The following is an 8,115-nucleotide window of genomic DNA, read 5'->3' as shown; positions in this document are numbered from 1 at the left end:
AGAAGTTCTATTACACTAGATGGACTTAGGTCAAAGTAAGACACCCACAAACCTGGAGATTTCTTTTTTTGGGAAAAGAACCTATCATTCTAATATAATTGTGTGGAGTTAACCACATTATGGTTATTCTTAAACATACTAGGAAATCTAAAGGGGAAAAAAAAACCAAGACAAATAACTCATAAACTTTAACTAAGTCATAGTTTATGACTTATTTCTTTGTCTCAGTTTTCACGTTCTCTTTCTCACCTCACAGTCCAATGGGATTAGGGAGGTAACCAGGTTTTTAACCTGACCCAAATCACCGCCATCTTGGAAAATGGATTGAGTCACTAGATCTGGGTTCACGGCCCAGCCTGGATGGTTCAGGACATGCTTCTTGGTGGTGTTCCACTCCAACCGCCTGGGACTAGATTCATTTGACTTACTTAAAACAGATTGCTTAAGGAGAATGAAGAACGCCAAACACCCAGGGTAATTATGAGTCCAGGAGACAGAAAAGGCCACATAAACCAGAGACTACATCAGCCTGAGACCAGAAGAACTAGATGTGGCCTGGCTACAACTGATGTCTGCCCTGACAGGGAACACAACAGAGAGCCCCTGAGGGAGCAGGAGAGCAGTGGGATGCAGGCCCCAAATTCTCGTAAAAAGAGCAGACTTAAAGGTCTGACTAAGACCAGAAGGACCCCAGTGGTCATGGCCCGCAGACCTTCTGTTAGCCCAAGACAGGTACCATTTCCAAAGCCAACTCTTCAGACAGGGATTGGAGTGGACAATGGGATAGAAAAAATGCTGGTGAAGAATGAGCTTCTTGAATCAAGTAGACACTTGAGACTAGATTGGCATCTCCTATCTGGAGGGGAGATGAGAGGGCAGAGGGGATCAGAAGCAGGCTGAATGGACACAAAAAGAGAGTGGAGGGGAGGAGCGGGCTATCTCATTATGAGGAGAGCAATTAGGAGTGTGCCGTCGAGTCGATTCTGACTCATAGCGACCCAATAGGACAGAGTAGAACTGCCCCATAGAGTTTCCAAGGAGCGCCTTGCAGATTGGAACTGCCGACCCTTTGGTTAGCAGCTATAGCAATTAACCACTACGCCACCAGGGTTTCCAAAGAGTATATGGCAAGGTGTATATAAATTTTTGTGTGAGAGACTGACCGGATTTGTAAACTTTCCCTTAGAGCACAATAAAAATTAAAAAACAAAAAAACATTGCTTTAAATTGTTGTTCCCTCCTAAACAACCTAGGATGGCACTGGCAGACAGAAAGGGAGCCCTAGAGTTGATCTAAAATTGAAGTCTTGTAAATTATGGGCCTGGCACATGAAAGGCAGGTATGACAAGCAACCTCAGTGCTATTGGGTCTTCCGGCAGGTAACTAGGGTATTTTTTAACTGGGAACAGTGCTTTCCAAATTCCACCCCTCACATCTTGACTGAGATAGTGTGATTTTCTTCCTACCTGATAAGAACCTTCAAACCTTCGGTGCAGCCGCTACTTTCACGGTGAGACCATATCTATAACAATTCCCCTCCGTGGTGTAATTATTAGCTACTTCCCTTTCTACGGAGCCCTGGTGGCACAGTGGTTAAGAGCTCGGCTGCTAACCAAAAGGTTGGCAGTTTGAATCCACCAGCTGCTCTTTGGAAACCCTATGGGGCAGTTCTACTCTGTCCCATAGGGTCACTATGAGTCAGAATCTACTTGATGGCAATGGGTGGGCTCCCCTTGTATACATTAAAAAAAAAAATCTCGCATGTCAAAATAAACTCACTGTAATAGTGTGAGTGTTCCCTGCTAAGCAAAACACTTAGGACTGTGTGCCTGTAGAAAAAAAAAGTTTCTCGCTGTACATGGAAAAAAAGAGGAAAATGGCGTGGAAACTTTTCTGCTGCCCGGTGTTCTGTTTATATTCAGGTAAGGCAAGCTCATGAAATGAGAGAGCTGGATTCAAGGTTGAGTTTGGATTGGCCCGGTCTGAATGGAGGTGCTTTGCTGGGGTCTAGAAGTGAAATCTCTATCATCTAGCTCTGATATCTGGAAATTGCTTACATGAAGTTTTGACCCTTAAAGTACATTGGCCTTACATTGCTGATGTCAATATCCATTGATATCCATTGCCGTCGAGTCAATTCCGACTCATAGCAACCTTACAGGACAGTAGAACTGCCCCATAGAGTTTCCAAGGAGTTCCTAGTGATTCGAACTGCTGACCTTGTGGTTAGCAGTTGTAGCACTTAACCACTATACCACCAGGATGTCAATAGTCAGAAAAAACAGGGTTATGTATAAAACGTGTCTTTGGGATCTTCTCACTAGAGGAGGTCATCCCCCAGCCATTTAAACTAAACCTTAAATAGCGTATTTGCAAATCCAAGGGCTGTCAGGCTTCTGTTATAATTGGTGCCAGGCCAAGTCCTCTAAAACCCCTCAGTTCTGGATTAAGGAGAAGTTCCGCACCACACATTTCTGTCAGCAATATCAAGATAAAAATATACCTTTTTGGAAGGGTCTATTTGAGTGTCTGGTAGAAGGACTTGCTTGCAGCAAGACTCATTTGAACCAGGGCTTCTTGGACCAGTTTGTTCTGGTTCAGACCCTGCTGAGAATTTGCATTTCCGCCCCAGATGTGCTGAATCAGAATCTACCGTTTAATGAGATCCCCAGGTGATTCTTATGTATACTAAATTTTGAGACCCACTGCTCTACTAGTGCTTCTCAGACTTGGTCCCTAACCAGCAGTATTAGCATCGCCTGGGAACTTGTTACAAATGCAAATTCTCAGCAGGGGTTCCAACTAGATCCAACTGTTCTGGTTCGAACCCTTGATTTGAACTACAAGATTTTTTAAAATCACACACTTGTTTTTTGTTCAAGTAGTGTGGTAAATTCTGGTAATTTCTGGCAAGCATGCTTGTTTCATTGGAGTACTGGATATGATGAAGTGGTACATTGTAAGTGGTACTAAACCCCAAAACCAAACCTGTTGCCGTTGAGTCAATTCTGACTCACAGGAATCCTATGGTACAGAGTAGAACTTGCCCCATGGGGTTTCCAAGGAGCAGCTGGTGGATTTGAACCGCTGACCTTTTGGTTAGCAGCTGAGCTCTTACCCACTGCGCCACCAGAGCTTGAAGTGCTACATGGGTATTAGGAATTATTGTCTCGCTCCAGAAACCTTTATTTTAAAAATTTGTCACTTTAACATATAGCTGTGGCTTTCAGAGATTACCCTTGTGCAATTATTTAATGATTGCCATATACTCTCAATGTAGTGTTAAAGTGAGCCATCTGAGGACTAAGTTTAAAGACAAATGACGTTAGAAAAGTTTAAGTGGGACTTGAAAGCAGGTATTTACTGTGAACTTCTGAAGGGCAAAGCTCATGTCTTTTTTACATTTGTTCACCCCTAGCACCTAGCATGGAAACCCTGGTAGCCTAGTGGTTAAGTGTTAGGCTGCTAACCAAAAGGTCAGCAGTTTGAATCCACCAGGCGCTCCTTGGAAACTCTGTGGGGCAGTTCTATTCTGTTTTATAGGGTTGCTATGAGTCGGAATTGACTCAGCGGCAACCGGTTTGGTTTGGTTTTTCTTTAGCAGCTGGTACAAGGATGAGTACTTTGTAGAAATTCAAGCAATGTTTGCTGATCGAAGACATAATACAAAAATAAAACAATAAGAACTTCCTATTCAGGAGGCCTCTTTTCTCCCTGAAGTAAAATGTATCTCCAGCTAACCGGGGAAACGCCTATTACTTCAAACCACAATTCATAAGGAAGGGCAGCGGAGGGCTGAGGAAATTAAAGTGGGGGAGGGGCTGCCCTGCTGTGACCCTCCCACAGAGCCAGCGGGGCACTGAGGCCTAGAAGTAGCTGACACCCAGGACAAACCATATGGCATTTTTTGAAATGACAAGATAGAGGTATACTGGCTAGCTTCAGGGACTTCCTGATCACTGTTCAACATCAAGAAGTGGCTGTGGTGAGAATAGAAAAGGAAATGAGCAGACCTGCCCTGCTGTTGTTGGGTGTCATCGAGTCGATTCTGACTCACAGCGACCCCATGCGACAGAGTAGAGCTGCCCCATGGGGTTTTCTTGACTGTAGTGTTTATAGGACAGATCGACAGGTCTTTCTCCTGTGGAGTTGCTAGGTGGGTTCAAACCACCAACCTTTTGGTTAGCAGCTGAGCGCTCAACCCTTTGTACCACCAGAGCTGCCATATTAGTGAGAATCGGTGTGGCAGGGTAGAAGAGGACCTGTGGATTGGAAATGCCAGTTTCTCTCTCTCTCACACAGGTGCACACACACCACCCGGAGACCTGCTGAGACTGCCTGCCAGCCTGGGGCAGAACTATCCACAGGGCAGGAACCTGTTGAGAAAATGTCCATACAGAACAGGATACAGCTCAAGCTGCCGTGTTTTTTCAGGGCGTGACTCCTGGTGATAGCAGAGCCAAGAGTTAGGTAAATCTTCCCAGAGAACAATGTTAAAATGGAACAGAATTAAGACAGACAGGCAAAAAAACCCAACCATTTCAAGACTCTGGATCAACTAAAGCAAGCAACACGTTGAGAACTATCATTTATGGAAAACGGCTAGAATTTGGGTAGGGGAGTGAGAGTCTGTGTCATTCTAGCTTGAGGTGGCTCTTGTCACCTCTCCCTCCCCGAGCCTGGTCGGTGTGGTAGGGCTACCAGGGTATGCTCGCCCATGAGAACCAGCTGATTCACTGTCAGAAGGTGAAGACCCCATGGCTAGCAAAGGTGCCATTAAAAATAACGAACTCAATAGGAACCAGACAGGGCAAACCCACAGCCTTACTAGCCTGAGATTATGGTCCCAGTGGGGTAAGTGGCAGACCCAGGATTCAGCCAGAAAATTAACAGAGATTCTGGAACTGAGAGCACCATGGAGACACTAGATAGGCTCTTCACACATCCCTGTCTAACTGGGATGCTACCGTGTGCGCAGCTGAAATGTGTTGATTTTAACTGTATATTCTCTTCACGTAGTTTTTTTTTTTTTTTTTTTTTTTTCGGTAATGTCTGCCAAATTCCATTCATGTGGAAGTGTCCTGCTTTTTTCTGGATAAGGATTTTAGGTGGCTTACTGTTTTTACTGTATTTCACAGTCCAAGAGCGCCCTCTTCTGTTGATTTGGAGAATTTTGGTCTCTTTAATCAACTGCGGAAACCCTAATGGTGTAAGTGGTTGAGAGCTATGGCTGTGACCAAAAGGTCGGCAGTTCGAATCCACCAGGTGCTCCCTGGAAACTCTATGGGGCATTTCTACTCTGTCCTATGTGCTGCTATGAGTTGGAATCCACTCGACAGCAGTGGGGTTTTTTTTTTTTTTAGTTCTTAATCAATTGCACCTTTTTTGGTGGGTTGATGTCTTTTTTACTTTGTTCTACTAGTTGTAAATTTAAGGAGCCCTGGTGGTGCAATTGTTAAGAGCTCAGTGGCTAACCAAAAGGCTGGTGGTTCACACCCGCCAGCTGCTGTGCAGGAGAAAGACCGGGTGATCTGCTCCTGTAAAGATTACAGCCTAGGAAACTCTGTAGGGCAGTTCTCCTCTGTCCTGTGGGATCAACTATGAGTTGGAATCCACTTGACAGCCCACAAGAAGTTACAAATTTTAATTTTAAAAAATATACTTTTTTGGGTGCTAAAGTGTTCTATTTCTTGATCTTGATAGTTGCAGGAGTATGTTCACTTCATGAAAATTCAGTGAGCTGAACGCTTATGCATGTTTCTGTGTGTATATAGTTCAATAAAAAATACACTTCAGTCTATAATTATCTAGTGACTAATGTCAGGAATGAAACTGCTTTATGTCTGAGAAAATTACCTTCTACATTTCAACTTTGTTACAACCTATTATTTTTGTCCATTTGCTATTACAAAAATTATACCTTGTGTATGCCCAAAAGTATATCTTATAAGGACATCTAAAATTATTTTACAGTTATTGCTGTTTTCAAATAACTCAATACTTACTTTCAGTCTTTTTAAACCATGTCTTTCTCATCCAGGAATTCTGTATTTTGCTTCATCTTGCCAGGGGCTGGGGTACAACATCAAATAAATTTACTGGAAATAACCACATTCAAGGAGCCCTCCCTCAAAATTCCACTACTGACACCAGGGTCAACCTTGTATATCTAAGGATGTTTCCTGTTACTTTCCTAGAAGAAGAAAAGTCGTCAGATTGCAAATATTTCCCTTCAAAATTTGTTAGATGCTGTTCTCTGATTTTTTGACATCATATATTGTGGCAGAATATGAATGAAAATCAGCCTGGTTTTTGAAAATTCTATTATCTAATGTTTGTTGCTGGAGCCCTGGTGGCACAGTGGTTAAGAGCTCGGCTGCTAACCAAAAGGTCAGCAGTTGGAATCCACCAGCCACTCCTTGGAAACCCTATGGGGCAGTTCTACTCTGGCCTGTAGGGAATCGACTCAACGGCAACAGGTAATGTCTGTTGCCAGTGTCTAAAAATTGACTTTAAAACGTTGCTCTTGTATCCAGCAACCTTGCTAATTCATTTATTACTTCTAATTGTTCGTCTACTGATTCTTTTGAATTTCCTATACACACAGTTGTATCATTTCTAAATTATCGAAGTTTTATTTCTTCCTTTCCAATCTTTATACCTTTTTATTTTTCTTGCCTTGCCACACTGGCTACACCGCCAATATAATGCTGAATAGAAGTGATGGTAGTGGATATTCTTGTCTTGGTCTTACACTCAGAGTAAAATACTCATTATTTCAGCAGCATGTATGGTGTTTGCTATAGGTTTTTTGTATGACCCTTTGCCAAATTATGGAAGTTCTCTTTTGTTCTTAGGTTTCTAAGACTCTTTTTTTTTTCGTCCTTAATCAAGAATATTATTGTTGTTGTTGTTAGGTGCCATTGAAGTTGATTTTTGACTCATAGCGAAGCAGATTTACAGGCCTTTTTTTCCTGGGGAGCTGCTGGGTGGGTTCACAGCTTAACCATTGTGCCTCCAGGGTTCCTGAAATCAAGACTAGGTACCAAATTTTACTAAATGCTTTTATCTGAGTATACCGAGATAATACAACTTTTCTCCTTTTTCTGTCAAGGTGCTGGTTACATTAATTTTCGAATGTTGAAATTTTGCCTTGCTGATGTATTATCCTTTTTATGCACTGCTAGGGGTTTTAGATTCAATTTGCTATCACTTTGTTTACGCTTTTCCAGTTTATGTGCATGTAAGAAATGGGCCTATGGACGGCCTTTCCTTTCTGGTTCTTGTCAGGTTTTGTTTCTGCTTCTTCTTAAACTAGGTTGCAAAGCAGTTCCTGTTGTTCTGTTCACTAGGAGAGCTCGCATAGAATTGTTATTATTTCTTCCTTCAGTTTTGAAAGAATTAACCAACATAGTCTTAAAGGGCCTAGAATTTTCTTTATGGAAAAGTTCTTTTTTTTTTTAATTATAAATTCAACTTCTTTGATATAGGACTATTCAGATTCCAATTTTTCTTGTACGAGTTTTGGTAAGTTGTGATTTGCAAGGAATTTATCATTTCATCTGCATCATAGCATTTATTGGCAGTTCTTTAGCACTCTTGTTTTCTGCTTCCCCCTGCAGCCTTCCCTCTAAATGTTGGCAGGAAGGCCCACCCCAGGTTCTTCTTCTCCTTTTTTTTTTTTTTAAATAACATTTTATTGTGTTTTTGATGAAAGTTTACACAGCAAGTTAAGTTCGCATTTGACAATTTCCAAACAAGTTTTTTGGTGACGTTAGTTACATTTTTCACAATGGGTCGACATTTTCTTTAATTGTGTTCTGCTTCTTCTGTTTCCAGGACTCTAGTTTCCCTCCCCCCTTATCTTCTCATCTTTGCTTTTAGAGTAAATGTTGACCTTTTGATCTTGTACAGATGGTTTTTTAGTAGAGTGCCATTTTTAAGGGTAATATCTTTTACTTTGTGTACCACTCTGCTGTTTCGCTAAAAGGTGACCTCAGGGGATAGTTTCAGTTCAAGGTTTAAAGTGTGTTTTAGGGTGATAGTCTCAGGGAACCTCTAGTCTCAACTGGTCCGGTTAGTCTGGCCTTTTTTAAGAATTCGAATTTTGTTCTA

The sequence above is a fragment of the Elephas maximus genome, chromosome 8 (assembly GCF_024166365.1).
Source record: "Elephas maximus indicus isolate mEleMax1 chromosome 8, mEleMax1 primary haplotype, whole genome shotgun sequence".
In the NCBI taxonomy this organism is placed as follows: domain Eukaryota; kingdom Metazoa; phylum Chordata; class Mammalia; order Proboscidea; family Elephantidae; genus Elephas; species Elephas maximus.
This window is presented reverse-complemented; position numbering follows the sequence as displayed.